General features: G+C 44.4%; 4 non-coding genes across 4 annotated transcripts; 2 read left to right on the plus strand and 2 right to left on the minus strand.

Moving 5' to 3' along the window:
- Positions 1-8,575: 8,575 nt before the first annotated feature.
- Positions 8,576-8,649, plus strand: TRNAN-GUU. The gene has a single exon. It is a non-coding gene; the product is annotated as a tRNA-Asn (tRNA).
- Positions 8,650-9,315: 666 nt separating this feature from the next.
- Positions 9,316-9,388, minus strand: TRNAV-AAC. The gene has a single exon. It is a non-coding gene; the product is annotated as a tRNA-Val (tRNA).
- Positions 9,389-14,676: 5,288 nt separating this feature from the next.
- On the plus strand, positions 14,677-14,748 carry TRNAH-GUG. Its single transcript has one exon. It is a non-coding gene; the product is annotated as a tRNA-His (tRNA).
- Positions 14,749-15,084: 336 nt separating this feature from the next.
- LOC113888506 lies at positions 15,085-15,247 on the minus strand. Its single transcript, XR_003510002.1, has one exon. It is a non-coding gene; the product is annotated as a U1 spliceosomal RNA (small nuclear RNA).
- Between the last annotated feature and the right edge of the window lie 1,449 nt (positions 15,248-16,696).

Below are 16,696 nucleotides of genomic sequence, written 5' to 3' on the forward strand. Positions count from 1 at the left end.
TAAAACTAGTAAAAGATTTCATTGATGAGCCAATGCTTGTTGCCAAGTTTTCACATCCCCTGAATTGTATCCTTGAATGTGTATTAATTAATATAGTTGGTATGTAGAAAAAATAAGTAGTGGCCTTGGTGTTAGTAACTTTAGACCCTTAAGGTAATAAATTCTTTCCTTTGTTGTAAACCCATTACACATCCGCCCTATAGGAATGCAATTTTATCATCGGAAGATGGCGCTAAACCTTAAAATAATTACTCTAAGAGAAAATAAGTCTTATGGTTGATAAGTCTTTGTCAAGAGCCATAAAATGTTAATAGGCCTTCTGGCCAGAAGATGATGTAAATCACCTAAACCATTTGTATACGATAAATTTGCAGGAAAAAAACCCTGGTTTTTGATAAGGGTCAAAGACTGCTGACTTTGCATCCCCTATTATCCTCTATGTGTAACTTAGGGTATATAAACCCCTGTTAAAAATAAAGCTACAGGCCTTGCTCACCAACGCTTGGTCTCCCCATGTCATTCTTTTCACATTCTGGCTGAAGTCTCCATCTGGAGCGCGGATATCCTCTGCAACCATTTATTTGCCTGGGCTTCAAAGACCCACTCGAGAAGGTGTCTAAGGTGGGACACCTTCTGCTATTCGAGAGGGCGCCTGCGGCCTCCGTGGTCAGAGCTAACCTGGTGTCACGGGTTATATTGATTTTCCGTGTAAACCAAGCTACTCAGCCTCTTTTCTCCACTGAATTTTCCTACTGAGCTATCCTCATTCTATTACTCTTTATATCTTTGATAAATATGTAAATAGTCGCCGACTCCGTCTCCCGTTCGAATACTCTGGATCAGCCGGGGCTGGACCTTGGCACTTGAGTAAACCTCTCTCCAGTCTCTGGAAGCAAATATGTCTCAAGGCAACACTAGGCATCTTTCTGACTCTTTTGACCCGCCAAAAACTAGTGCTATTTTTTCTGTTATGTGTATTGGCTTAGGGAAGAAACACTTTTAGGATACAATGAAGAAGTAAAGATTATTATTCTGAGCCCTGATAGGATTTATACCTATTATACATGCAAATATTTAATGTGGTGGTATTTTGGGTACATAAGTACCGTCTGTAGTGTAAGACAACTTGGATGTGCAACCTCTATGATTCAGCAAACAGTGCTCTTGTGTACCTTGATATTTGTATGCCTTTTTTAAAACTGCAATTTCTAGATTTGATATGTTAAGAAATGGAAGAGAAACTGACTTGACCGACCTGACCAAAGAGTCTGTGATTGCCTAAGTGTCAGAGCTGTGCCTCATGTCCTCCTCAACATGTGGTTGATTTTGAGTCACCCCAGGTGACTTTGGGTCTTCCCTAGTGGCTCAGCAGGTAAAGCATCTGCCTGCAATGCAAGAGACCCAAGTTAAATCTCTGGGTTGGGAAGATCCCCTGGAGAAGGGAATGGCCACCCACTCCAGTATTCTTGCCTGGAGAATCTCTTGGACAGAGGAACCTGGCATGCTCCAGTCCATGGCATCACAAAGTCAGACTAGACTGAGCGAGGTTCCCTTCACTTCTAGGTGAGTATAGCTGGTTTGTCTGAGTGTTTGATATAAATGGTTATTTTTACTTATATTGCAAATCTAACAAATACACACTTGCTGTGAAAAAACCTCACCCCTCCCAAATCAGAAATATATGAAGAAAAGGAGCGTTCTCCTGCCTCCATTCCCACTCCACTGCCCACACTTTACATGTTACAGATAAGAGGTGGTGGCAGTGGCTTTGGAGGGTAATCTGTACTATGGGAAAACTAAGGGACCCAGGAAATCCTGCCTCCTGCCCTGACAATCATCTGCCCTCTTGGAGCAATGAGAAAAGGGTGAAGGCAAGGAAAAGGCAAATAACACTCTTATGTGCAGAAATTTTAGCTCAAGATGGGACATTCTGCTTAACCAGGGCAGAATATGTGGTTGATGATGGAGAGCTAGGGGACTCTTCCCTGGCACAAAACCCAAAGTGGATTTTACCTCATTTTCTGAGGTGAGAGTGAACTGAGGCTACCAGAGGAGAGGAGCAAAAGAAAGCAAAAGGGGTGAGTGTCAACTGTGTTCAAGTCTTGGGAGTAGGAATGGGACTTATGGAGGCTGAAGAAGCAGATGCCCTTTCCCTGGCAGTGGAGAGAAGGGAGCTGCCAAATAGTCTTCATGGTGTAATGGTGAGGACCCTGGATCCAGCGATCCGAGTTCAAATCTCGTGGAACCTTTCTAATTAGAAAAGTTGTCCCTGTGACTAAATGGTGACGTGGAGGGGCTGCGATGTCGATAATCAGCTGGGAATCTCGACAGCTTTAGGGTCGAGGGTTCCAGACCTGAATGAGAAGAACTGTGTTTTATTCAAGTTCTCTATTCTTCTGACTTTTAATTGACCCTGTCCCAGTTTATTACGATTTTATTCAGAGTTTCTTGCTCTTAAGTCTCCGTTGGACACGCAAAGCCGCTGTTCGGTCAAGATTCGAACCGTCACTTCTGGAAATCTCGTCCTTTGGTCCCAAGCTCAGACCGAAAGAGGTCGCAGATTTCGGCGTCTGAGGAGACCCAGGTCCCTGACCCAGGGCCGCCCGGCCAGGCTGCTCCGGGGCAGAAGGGGAGACGAGCCGCTGGGAGTCCGGAGCCGAGGGCTGGGTTCCCTTCGTTCTGCCGCGACTCTGCTCCACCGAGAAGACGTCTCAGGACGTGAGCGAATGGAAACATTTGTGTCCTCTACTGCTCGGGAGAAAAGTACAGATGAGGCCCGTGATGGACCTGAATAGTTAGTTTTCCTTTCGCGGTGCTGAGAAGCATCTCTCTGATCTTTATAATCTGAAACTTTCAGAGGTTACAAGGATAGGTATGAGGCCGGCGAAAACATCCGAGGAAGGGCCAAGATCAGGAGAGAACAGAGGATGAGCCGGAAGCAGAAAGGGACTGGAAGAGAGAGGAGCGGGCAGGTACTGCGGCGGGGCCGTCGCTGGGTTGGGGCGACCACAGCGCCTCACTGCGAGCAGCTCCCACCCTTTACTGAGGTGTCCAGGGACCCGATTCACCCCAAATCGCAAAGCTGCTGGCCTGGCATTAGTTCTGACAAAGTTCCTTTTGCGGGTTCCGTGTGGAGTGGTGAGGTGGGTTATGTAGATCTGCAGGTGGCCGCTGCCTTGGAGATGACTGGCGGGCAGGGAACTACACAGACACTCCACTTTCAGCTTTGCAGGCCGGTCTGCAGCGTCCGGCTCCGGAAAATCCGAGCGTCAATATTTGCTTAGAGATAAGGAGATATATAGCCAAGCAGTCAGTGAAAGTGGTTATCCCTGGAAAAAAGGAACATGGGAAGGGATCAGGAAACTACTGTCTGGGGCGTGTGTAACATTGTATTACATACAGGATATTTTCAAAAGTTCATTGCTTGTATTTTGGATTTAAATTTGTGTGTAGTCATAAGTATCAGTCTTTAAAAATTCTGGGTCTATTGTCATGTGCAGGGGAGTGTTTTCCACTGTAAAACCATGATTTTTTTAAAAAAGTTCAAAATTCCGGAAGGAAGGAGTTGAAATATTATTGCTCTTTTGTTGATCTGATCAGATGAGCTGATAAACTCACAGATCCTCCCAGCCCTGGAGATAACTGCAGGTCAAAGAGGACTGCTTTACTCTTCTCTTGCCACCTGAGAAGCTCGGGGGCAGCAGATTCAAATTGCAGGGAGCTGGAGAGGCACAGGTGCACGGTGCACTTGGATGCACGAGGCGACAAAGGTTCTCAGGCAGCCAGTGGCCTCCCGGCCGCTCTGGTTGTGAACCCCAGGGCAGTAACGTCCAGGCAAGAAGAGACCAGTAGGAGAAGGGCAGTATCTCCTTTAAGTCCTGTACGTTCAGCATCCAACAGTGGTCTTGAAGACACACAGTGAAAGAGTGGGAATAGATTAGGGGAAAAGAAGAAATCCTCGGTGATTTCCTCATCTAAACCACTCCTGAGGATGAAGTGAATATAGGCAGGGACCAGGCCCTCCTGGCACCGGTGAAGGTGGGTGGAGTTGTCCTCAGCAGCTGGAGCCAAAGCAGACATCCTTGGCTAGGCGGCCAGTGAGTAAGCACGCCTTCTTCTTCCCTAGCTGGGTAACACTTGAACTTGCAGCACTGGAATGTGTCCCCCTAGGCTTTTGATGGGTTCCAAAGATACAAGAGATCGGTTTCTTTCTTTTTTTTATAAATTTTTTCTCCAGCTTTATTGAGATATAATTGACATATGACACTGTGTGAGTTTAGGGTGTGCAGCACGTTGATTGGATACAGTTATATATAGCAAAATGATTCCCACCAGAGCATTAACTAGCACCTCCATCCCATCACATAATTCTCATTTCTTTTTTGTGATGAGAATATTTATGATCCAGTCTCTTGCATCTTTCAAATACACATATAATGAAGTGCTTCTACAAAGTTTACACCCAGGTAACTGACATCTTAAGATGTGATAAGAAATCCCCGGCAGTCTAGTGGTTAGAACTTGGTGCTTTCACAGCTGTGGGCCAGGGTTTGTGGACCTAAGATCCCACAGTCTGTGTTCAGCCATGCTTGCTCAGTCATATCCAACTCTGTGGGACTCCATGGACTGTAGCCCACCAGGCTCCTCTCTTCATGGGATTTTCCAGGTAAGAATACTGCAGTGGCTTGCATTTCCTACTTCAACAACAGATAGGTTTCTTCTTAATGCACTTATTAAGGTCGGTAGTGGCTGGTGGCCAGATGGCACAGCATGCTTTGTTTGCTGATATGGCAGGCAACATTTTTCATTCACATTCCTCCCCTCTCCCTTCTGATCTCATTTGTTTGGCTACACCCACTGGAGTCCATTGGCAAGAAAGACCGGGAAATGCTGGTTGCCAGGATGAGCCTCAAGCACACAGATCAGGGGTGAAAGGTAGACAGGAAACCAGGAAGGGCAGAGAATATTTAGCCCAAATGTAATGAGCCCAACATCTGGGGGACCTCCTTTTAGTCCTAGTGCCACCACTTACTTTCCCTTTGACCTTGGGTCAACTCCAATTTGCTAGGCCAATTTTGCAAGTGTCATATAAAAGAAATAATAAGTACTTCATAAAGCTATTGTGTAGATTAAATGAGATAAGCAAATAATACAGCTGGTAGAGCATGTGGCTAATTTTTTTTTTTCATGTGACTAATCTTAAGGATGTTCTGGTAGGAAACAATCAAAGGTAAGCTGATACTTCAGTCTTTTGTGACATTTGAATACATTTTTTAAACATTTCAATAAATTTTGTCTTTATGAATTTATTCATAATTTGTGAATGAATTCACATTCACATAATAAGTTTGTGAATTTATAAAAAGTTTTAAATGGAATGTATAAATCATATGCCCACAAAAAGAACTTGCTAATATCAGCTTTGTTCACAATGGTTTCCAAATTGAAAACCATTCAAATGTCCGTCACGAAGTGAATAGATATAATGGTGATATATTCACTCAAAGGAATACTACTCTGCAATAAAATGAAACAAATTCCTGATACATGGCAACAATATGGATTAAAACATCACCCTGAGTGATGAAAAGAGTATATACTCTGTGGATCCACTTATGCAAATTACTAGATGAGGCAACCTAATCCCTAGTGAAAAGAACTAGATCCTTGAGCACCTGGGACAGGGTGACAGGGTGACAGGGTGTGGCAGGGTGATTGTCGGCAAAGGGGCTCAAGAGGATATTTTGGAGTGCTGGAGATGTTCTTGAACACGGTAGTGGTTCCATGGGCATGTTCAGTTGTCAAAAGTCATCAATTTTGAAATGGATAGATTGTATTATTTTTAAATTAATTCTTAGGAAATTTGATTTTTAAAAAGTAATGAGAAGAATCATTCCAAATTTTAATAACTTAATTCAATTGTAATCATTATTATTAGCATTAGAGGGTTCTTTTAGAAATGTATATCCCTTAAGGTAAACAATTTGACTGAAAGTTCAACAGTTTCTTCATTTTTGTAACTTTTCATTAAATTTATGCACTATTAAATTGAAATACTTGAAAATAGGAATAGAACCTATAAGAGCTCAATCATATAACAGCATATTTATATATATTCTTGTCTCTGTTGATATACCTAAATGACTCCATCAGCATTTACCTACATTAACAGATGTTACTTTTGAATTTAAGATGTTTCAAAATTTTACATATTTGTATTTTGTGCATTTTTTGAAATTTTAAAAATAAACCTATATACTTTAAGGGCTTCCCAGGTGATACTAATGGTAAAGAACCCACCTGCCAATGCAAGAGACACAAGAGATGTGGGGTCTATCCCTGGTTCAGGAAGATTCCCTGGAGGAGGGCATAGCTACCCACTCCATATTCTGGCCTGGAATCCTCTCACGGTCAGAGGAGCCTGGCAGGCTACAGTCACTGGGGTCCAAAAGAGTCAGACGGGACTGAAATGACTTAGCATGAACCCATGCACCTTTTGCTACAGCTTAGAATAATTTAAAAACAGATTTGAAGGAAAACATGCAAAGATGATAACAGGAGTCCCTTCCAGGAGGTGGGACTATGGATGACTGCTTATTTCCTTCTTTAGATATATTTAATATTTGTAATTAAAAAAATGAATGACCTGGAAGTGAAAGAACAGAAGAGATCTATGGAAGAGGTATTAGAAAGGTAATTAAAAAAATGAATGACCTGGAAGTGAAAGAACAGAAGAGATCTATGGAAGAGGTATTAGAAAGGTGAGAGGAAAGGATAAAAGGGAGGAAAAATCTAGTTCTTGCGGAAGTTGTATTTAAGTTGGGGATTCAAGGGCAGCAGCTCTTGGAATAAGAAAGGTGTTTGGGAGGCAAGTGGTTCATGAGAATATTGCAGACAATTTTATTCATGTTACGTGACTCCTCCTTGGTGTTTTGTGAAAGAAATATACAGTCTTAAATTTCTTGCCAAACATTTTTACCATTTGTGTTCCTCTTTGATGGGCACCATATCCTGTGGAGCCAGGCGGGCTCCAGTTCAAATTGCTGGTTTCAGATCCCACTCACTGATTGAGTGACTAGACAAGTTACTTAACCTTCCATATCTGAGGTTTCTCATATGTGAAATGAGGATGATGATATGATAGAAGCCTGTTGAAAGAATAAAGTGAGTACACCCATGTAAAACTTGTAGACCATGCCTGGGCACATGGCACTTTGCATGTCATCACTGAGTGTAAGGTCTTGCATTTTGGCACTGCACTGCATAAAGTCTGGATGTGGCTTTAAGTTCCTGATACCTTACAGTGGCAGTGGTAGCCTCCTGGGCTAGTGGGATCTGCCAGTTTACCAGTTCATCTGCTCAGCTCATCAAAAGAACAGTAGTCCAATTCCTTGCTTCAAAAATCTCCCAATAAAAAAAAATTAAAGTTTTAAGTGGAAAACCTTCTTACACATGACACAAAACCCAGAATTTTAGATAAGATATATATTTATTTATGACTATGTAAAAATTTAAAGTTAAAATATAAGCAATGCTCCTTACTATGTATATATGTTTGTATACACACACACACACACACACACACACACACACACATGTGAATGATACCGAGTTACATATACCCCAAAGAGTACTCCACTGGCTCCAGTCAGGTTCCCACTCCCACTCCCCCACCAACATAACCACTTTCACTGACTGCTTGGCTATGGATCTCCTTATCTCTAAATAAATATTGATTTTGGCACTCAGATTTTCTAGTTTCCCACCCAGACCCTGAAGACCAGCCTGCAAACGGGAAAGTGAATTTGTGTGTTTCCTTGCCCACCAGTCATCCCCAAGGTAGCCCACAGGTCTTGCATTCACCTATAAACCCACACTGCCCACCTTGCCCTTCCTCATGGAACCTGCAAAGGAAAATGCCAGAACAAATGCCAGGCCAGCAGCTTTGCAATTTGGGCTGAACCGGATTCCTGGACACCTCAGTAAAGGGTGGGCACGGCTCCTGAGTGAGGCGCTGTGATGCCCCAACCCAGCCACGGCTCCCACCGCGGTACCAGCCCGCCCCTCTCCCTTCCAGTCCCTTTCTCTTCTCGCTCATTCTCTGTTCTCTCCTTCCTCGGATGTTTTCGCCGGCCTCACACCTTTCTTTTCCCTAAGTCCAAAGACAGGTAAAGCCTTTAACTGTGTGGATCACGACAAACTGATCTCTTGCCAGCTGCAGCCACACGGACCACACGCACTAAACCGCTGCCCAGAAGCACAAATGGTCGGATGAAGGGATAGCAAACACCAAGAGCCAGCAGCTTCTTTCGGGGGCCCCTCGGCTCAAGCTCGGGGCGTCTCTTGGGCGCAATGCGCGGCGGGGGCGCTCAGGTGACCTTCTGCCCTAGGAACATCTCGGCTTCCCGACGGGAACGAACAGGCTGAGTGGACTCCATCTCTCCAGTTGTCTGGAGAAACGCCGTGCTAGGGACACAATTTTAGGCGGAAACTGCATGCTGCGAAACACAGGTGGCTCTGCCTAGGTCCCTAAGAATGCTTGCTTTCGGTAGGAGGGAGGAATAACTTGTCTCAGGTCTGTGTGGCACAATCGGTTAGCGCTCTCGGCTGTTAACCGAAAGGCTGGTGGTTCGAGCCCACCCAGGGACTTGTTTCACGCTTTTAGAATGTAAATGATGTATGAATGTAAATGATGTATGATTGCTTCCAGTCTGGGCATCCTCTCCCAAGCTCCACTACTACCCTACTCCACTGTGTCTTGTATACACACACACAGAAGGACGTACGACCAGATAGTACCTGATCCTCAGAGAGGATCTCTGCAGGAAAACAGGTTGACTGGGAATCCTAGAATTCATGAAAGAGTAGGCTCATCATCATCCTGTAAACTCCTTTTACCAATGAAGTTTCTTCCACTGTTAGTAGTAGTCTCTATTTAACTTTTTCCATATATTTTTCCGAATAATTTTGTTCTATGCTTTTCCTCCGTTTTTCATTCATTGAATCATAGAAAAAGCAAGAGAATTCCAGAAAGACATCTATTTCTGCTTCACTGACTCCGCTAAAGCCTTTGTTTGGATCACAACAAATTGTGGGAAATTCTTCAAGAGATGGGAATACCACACCACCTTACCTGCCTCCTGAAAAACCTGTATGCAGGTCAAGGAAAGTTCAAACCAGTCAGGAAAGGAAATCAACACTGAATATTCACTGGAAGGACTGACGGTGAAGCTGAAGTTCCAAGCCTCACTCCACGCGGCAGGCCTTCATTTTGTGTTTAAAATATGAATCTAAAACCTTGCGGGAAAGCGGAGTTGTTTCCGCCCGGTTTCGAACCGGGGACCTTTCGCGTGTTAGGCGAACGTGATAACCACTACACTACGGAAACCACGCGGTCTATAGTGCCTAGAGACATACACAAGAATTGCATATTTGAACACACCTGCCCTTCAAATTTTCAAAGGAAGAGGATTCTGGAAACACAGGCAATCCGTCAAGTAAGGATCTGCAGTTCCTGAAAGAGGCTGATTTAGGGTTCCACGCCTCTCCAGGAGCGAGGTCCCTGTGTGCCAGCTTGCGCCCAAGCGCAGAGGTCGCCCCGCTGAGTCCTCAGTTTTCAGGAGCCCTAGCAGCCAGTGGAGTTAAGTCAGTCTGATCTCCAGGAGGCTGGACGTCCTGCAAGGTGGACGCAGCCCTTCCAGGCTGCGAATGCGCGCTTTACAGTCCCTCTTCATGGCGCCAGCGGGCAGCGAGCTCGATGCTTTAAATTCCACTCGTGAAACGAATGACATGCCCTCTCCTCTGACCTGCCCTCCCCTCTGCTCCGATGCGCCTGACCCGCGCTCTCTCACAGCCCCATCACAGCACTTCTATGGTGCCATCCGGCACTGGGCGGGGCTGCGGGCAGGGGTTCCTCAGGAACCACTGAGGTAATGCAAGACTTGCATCACATTTTCACGTTTAGCAGGAAGTGCAGCAAAGGCTGAGGCTCAGGTCATTTGTTGAATTCGTTTGCCGACCTGGCCCCGCATAAAGCCGCGGAGGAGCCAGGCGCGGTCCACGCAGATCTGACAGTCTTCATTCCTTTCTCATCAAACTTGGTATTATTCTTGAAGGACAGCTTTGCTTTACGTTTTACAATGTCTGAAACGTCTTTTGTTTGCCTTTTATAATTTTCCAGTTCAACATTTCATGGAGAGTGAATTTTAACAGAGAGGTAAAGGCGGTTTTCTCAGAAAGCAGGTGTCTTGAAGAGTTTTCTTGTTCACCTCACAGCAGGCAGAATTTGTTTTCGCTGAAAGACTTTAATGCAATGTTGTCTGTGTGTTTGTCTGTCTCTGGTTTCCTTAGAAATAAAGCTTCTCAAGTTTAGGGATGCATGTGCCGTTTTTTCCAGCAGTGGCTTTTCTCCTTTTCTTAGGGCGGCGGTCACTGCATTTCCTTCCCGTCTGAGGTTCAGGGGCTCAAACCCCAGGAAGGCGAACCCAGGGTGCGAACCGGCCCCCAGGGCCGCGGGGCTCCGGCTGATTCCGCGTGGATTCCGAGTGCGTCTGGAGGTCTGAGTCCCCAAAGAGGCGGACTTGAAAATGGGTTTAGATCAGGACGTTTTGAGAGGGTAACAGGCAGGAAGGCCAGGGGTCTCCAAACGGAGGAAATAGCCTGCAAGTGTCAGACATTTTTCTCTCTCTTAAGCGGCAGGAGGAAACAAACTAGCGATATGTTTTCCTTCTCTATACAAATTTAAAAGGAGGTTTCTCTTAAAATACTGTGTTGCCATAATGACACTTGGTTTCACCTGAAGTTAAGCAATGCCTTTTTCTTATGGAAATGTTTGTCTTAAGCTATGCTAATGTACTTTGCATTTACCCCCAAACTCTGTCTTCAAGTCGGTTCTGCCTCTTGGCTCAGAACCTATTTGACAAACCAGTACGTTATACTCAGAGAATCCCTTGGACTGCAAGGAGATCCAACCAGTCCGTTCTAAAGGAGATCAGCCCTGGGATTTCTTTGGAAGGAATGATGCTAACGCTGAAACTCCAGTACTTTGGCCACCTCATTCGAAGAGTTGACTTATTGGAAAAGACTCTGATGCTGGGAGGGATTGGGGGCAGGAGGAGAAGGGGACGACAGACGATGAGATGGCTGGATGGCATCACTGACTCGATGGTTGTGAGTCTGGGTGAACTCCGGGAGTTGGTGATGGACAGGAGGCCTGGCGTGCTGCGATTCATGGGGTTGCAAAGAGTCAGACACGACTGAGCGACTGAACTGAACTGAACTCAGGAATATAAAAGTTTTAGCTTTAGATAAATCAGTGCTCTCCATTCTACAAACAAGAATAAAATTCAAGTTGATAATAAGGTTGAATCTTGAATACTTTTACACTCCTGAAAATTCTAATAATTGATGTGTAATTCCATAGAAAATATTTGTCCTGTCATGCTCCCAGAGATGACTCCTGGTATGCACCACACTGCTTTAATAATTTGGGTCTAAAAACTCCTTCATGGTGACTTTCACATTTATTATTATTTATAAAGTTTAAAATTATGTATCCCAGTAAATTAAATATACCATATAATATCTTTTAAATCAGGATTAAGTCTTTTGAGTCTCGAAATCACAGTGACTTAATTATTCCCCTTTCAATTTGGGGTCAATGTTTTTAGCTATCATCTAATATGTACTTCTAAGTAGCATTATATGCCATGATTCAGGTCAATTTACGATTTTAAGATCTGTCATTAACTTTAAGTTCTTTGACTGATATTAAATTGGTTGAATTAATGTGTAATCTTTGCCTGGAGAATTTCTATTTGAGGTAGAAATAACAAAACACTGTTTAAATATAATGCTGCCTACATTTTTATAGATTATATATAGAGGGGCTATAGGTTAACAGCTTAAGAGAATGTGTGGGAACCTTTAGGAGATGCTCCTGAATGTAGCCATAGCGTCACTTGAAGAAGAGTACAACACATGGACTCCCTAAGCTGAGAAGTAAGGACCTGTTGTTTACTGGAAGCACTCGTTTATTTATTTTTTTTAATTCTTCTTTATCATCCGACTCTCACATGGTACATGACGACAAGAAAGATCACAGCTTTGACTATATGGACCTTTGTGGGCAAAGTGATGTCTTTGCTTTTTAATACATGTCTAGGTTTGTCATTGCTTTCCTTCCAGGAAGCCAGTGTCTTCGAATTTCATGGCTGCAGTCACCATCCGCAGTGGTTTTAGAGCCCAAGAACAGAAAATTTGTCACTGCTTCCACATTTCCCCCTTCTATTTGCCATGAAGTGATGGGGCTGGATGCCATGATCTTAGTTTTTTTAATATTGAGTTATAAGCTGGCTTTTGCACTCTCCTCTTTCACTCTCATCAAGAGGCTCTTTAGTTCCTCTTTGCTTTCAGCCACTAGGGTGGTGTCATCTGCATGCCTGAGGTTGCTGACATTTTTCCCAGCAATCTTGATTCCAGCTTGTAACTCATCCAGCCTGGCATTTCCCCTGATGTGTTCTGCATTCAAGTTAAATAAACAGGGAGACAGTAAACAGCCTAGTTGTACTCCTTTCTCAATTTTGAACCAGTCAGTTGATCCGTATAAGGTTCTAACTGTTGCTTCTTGACCCACATACAGGCTTCTCAGGAGACAGGTAAGATGGTCTGGTATTCCCATCTCTTTTAGAGTGTTCCACAGTTTGTTATGATCCACACAGTCAAAGGCTTTAGTGTAGTGAAAGAAACAGAAGTAAATGTTTTTTCTGGAATTCCCTTGCTTTGTCTATGATCCAGCAAATGTTTGCAATTCAATCTCTGCTTCCTCTGCCTTTTCTAAACCCAGCTTGTACATCTGGAATTTCTTGATTCAAGTTGAATGCTGAAGCCTACCTAGCTTGAAGGATTTTGAGCATAACCTTACTAGCATGGGAAGTGAGCACAATTGTCCAGTACTTTGAACGTTCGAATGGTAGCACATCACTGAAAGACCTGATACATGGGTGACTGATGCTCCTGAAAATACCCAGGGATGAGAAACAGTTTTTGGAGGAACAATGTCAGATAATTTCAATCATAGTAAAGATGATAAACCCACCGATCCAAGGAGCCAAATGAACAAAATGAATGAGCACAACAGCACAGAAAACACACATCTAGTCGCATGGTAATTAAAGTGCTCAAAGCCATTGAAAAAGCATATAGTCCCCGAGGGACCAGAGGAAAAAGACCGGATACATATAGAAACAAAAGTACACATGTCAGATTTTATCAGAAGCATAGAAGTGAGGGACTTCCCGGGTGGTCCAGTGGTTAAGACTTTGCCTTCTTGGTGTGAGTTGGATCCCTGGTTGGAGAGCTAAGACCCAACAGGCCTCATGGGGAAAAAAAAAAAAAAAAAACAAATAAAACATGAAACAGAAGCCATATTGTAAAAAATTTAATAAAGACTAAAGGAGGAGAGAGATGCATGGAAGTTATAATACAGTGGAGCAGCCTCTTCAAAGGACAGAAGCCAAAATAGTCAAGGTGGAATTCTATCACTACCCACCTTTAAAGTCCTTCAATATGAAGGTGAATAATGACCATTACAGACATACAAATGCTGAAAGACTTCATCAGCAGCAGACCCACTGTACAAGGAATGCTAAAGGAATCCTCCAGGAAGAACACCACCAGATGGAAATCTGCATGTATGCACAGGGAGGAAGGAAAAGAGAAATGGTATCTGTATGGGGAAAATAAAAGATTTTAAATATAAATCCCTATAGAAGTATGTAACGGATTAAAACACAGAACAGTGGATTTGTTACATGCTCAGTAAAGGAGAAACGTAAAGAAATATGGTTACTGGTTTCACTGCTTCAGGAAATTCTGGACTCCCAGGGACCTGGCAAACCTCCTGTGCACCATGACGCCGGACAGGAGGGAAGCAGTAGAGGAGCCCTTTTGCCTTTCCCGGAAAGCTTGCGCAGCGTAGAAAGAACCACACAGCTTTTGAGTGTTTCAAGGAAGGCGTTCCTAAGGTGTGTTTAGAACAACCAACCTTTCCGTGAACAGCCCAACGCACTAATAGATGGCGCCACAGAGACACGCTCGAGTAAGGTACTTCTCATCCCCGTGGATGGGTAATTACCCGCTTCCACGACCGGTGGAGCCACACACATTTCCGAGGGCAGAAACGCGCCAGAGACGCCCCGGGCCGGAGCCGAGGGGGCCAGAGGGAGGCGGGACGCCGGGTGGGCTCCGTACTGCTTCTTTCGGTTCTTTGCTCCGCCTTCACCCGGCCGTCCGCACCGCTGGTGTTGCCCTCCCTCGCCTCGGCCGCGGTCGGTGGGGCGGGAGCCGGAACCAGCTAACCGGGAAGGTGGATCCAAAGGGACGACTGCGAAGAGCTGGAAAAGAAGCCGGCGAGGTGGGGACGAGGACAGCCAGACTTCCCAGAAGGAATGTGCCGCATCTGGGGAGATGAGAATTGGTGTTTGGTTTGATTTTGTTTCCTTTTGTCACAATATATCAGAATTGAGAGACAGAGCGGGGAAACCGATGAGCGAGCATGAAAGAGAGAAAACGAATAGCTGCAGTTCCCAAGAATAAAGCAGCGCAAGGATCGAAATCATTTTACGTCAAAGGACAGACATTAAAGACCGTTCTCATTCATGGCGTGGTATGTGGCACGCCGTGATCGTATAGTGGTTAGTACTCTGCGTTGTGGCCGCAGCAACCTCGGTTCGAATCCGAGTCACGGCATGGCCTCCGTGTTTCACGTGGCGTCTGACTTCTTTTTCTTCAACACGGTAATGGTCTGCACTGGGTTCTGCAACATGTGACCGCCCATTCTATCCGAGATAAAAATTATCAAGGTGTATTCACAGAACAAGATGCACAAATCATGAATGAACAGCTATTTGATGTGAAATAATCACCAAAATCAAGAGGTACAAATTTTTTTTTATCAACCAGGTATGGAAGATACACTTTGATACATGGATGAAGCCCTTTGGCACGTTTCCCAGGTAACGCCTATCCGTCCCCTGCTACTTTAAACTATTGAGTTTGTCCTTTCCTCAGTTCACCTGAATGAATATAGACATTTTACTATATAGGGATTATCAAGCAGAAATTCTGAAGTCGATTTCACCCTAGTAGGGAAATCACAGAGGTCAGAACACCGGGAAGACAACGGACAAGACGTTCCATTGGAGAAAGCACCTTCAAGATCACGGTATCTCTGCTGCCAGCTAACTATAAGCATGGACCCGTCGGGCCACTATCTCTCACTCAGGGTCGCCCTCCTCCCCTCTTCCACCCTAATTCCAGCAAAGATCTCCCAATCCTCCTGCCCCTCCCCACACAGGCAGAGCACGCACTCTCACCTACTGGACTCACCGCCTTTCATCAGCTCTTCCTGAACCAAACACACGCACAGCTACCGTTGCTGCCTCATCTACTGCTGCCTCTGCAGGCTTGGTCCACACCCCTGGCCCCCGCCCACCAGCCCCGCTCCCTCGCTCACCTCTTTGCATAGAACTTAAATAAACAAGGTGACAACATACAGTCTTGACATACTCCTTTCCTAATTTGAAACCAGTCCATTGTTTCATGTCTAACTGTTGCTTCTTGACCTGCATACAGACTTCTCAGGAGGCAGGTAAGGTGGTCTGGTATTCCCATCTCTTGAAGAATTTTCCACAGTTTGTTGTGATCCGCACAGTCAAAGTCTTTGGCGTAATCAATAAAGTAGAAGTAGATATTTTTCTGGAACTCTCTTGCTTTTACTATGAACCAAGGGATGTCGGCAATTTAATCTCTGGTTCCTCTGCCTTTTCTGAATCCAGCTTCCACATCTGGATGTTCTCAGTTTACACACTGTGAAAGCCTCACAGTGAGAATTTTGACCATTACTTTGCTAACATGTGAGATGAGAGCAATTGTGTAGTAGTTTGAACATTCTTTGGCATTGCCCTTCTTTGGGACTGGAATGAAAACTGACCTTTTCCAGTCCTGTGGCTGCTGCTGAGTTTTCCAAGTTTACCGGCATATTGAGTGCAGCATTTTAACAGCCATGCCTCCCTGTCCATCACAAGAGTTTTTTGAATGTTCTTCCCAATGGCCCATGAGTTATAAGTAGTCCAGTCTGTGTGGGGAGATCGCTTGCATACAATTGCTTGTCCTGTGTGAGCACCAGGAGTTGTTCCAGGATCTTTTTAAAACATTCTTTCCTTGGCCAAAAGCACTTTCTTCATGAGGATACCCCGATCATTACTCTGCTGAATACTTGAGGGAGACCCTTTCATATCGCAGCATTCTCTCTCTCTCCCACTCTCTCTCATCACGGGACCTTTCTTCATGTTTCTTTTTTTATTATTAGCTTTTATTTGAGTATAGCTGTTTTCCAGTGTGTTAATTATGATGTTGTGTTAATAGCACAGTGAATCGGATATACATGTACATATATCCCCTCATTTTTGGATTTCCTTCTCCTTTAGGTAACGACAGAGCATCCAGTAATTCCCTATGCCATACAATAGGTTCTCATTTGTTATTTATTGTACAAGTTGAGATCAGTTCAGTCGCTCAGTTGTGCCCGACTCTTTGCGACCCCATTCACCGTAACAAGCCAGGCCTCCCTGTCCATCACCAACTCCCGGAGTCCACCCAAACCCATGTACATTGAGTCGGTGATGCCATCCAAGCA

This window comes from Bos indicus x Bos taurus, unplaced genomic scaffold, assembly GCF_003369695.1.
Source record: "Bos indicus x Bos taurus breed Angus x Brahman F1 hybrid unplaced genomic scaffold, Bos_hybrid_MaternalHap_v2.0 SuperScaffold_100333, whole genome shotgun sequence".
Taxonomy (NCBI): Eukaryota; Metazoa; Chordata; class Mammalia; order Artiodactyla; family Bovidae; genus Bos; species Bos indicus x Bos taurus.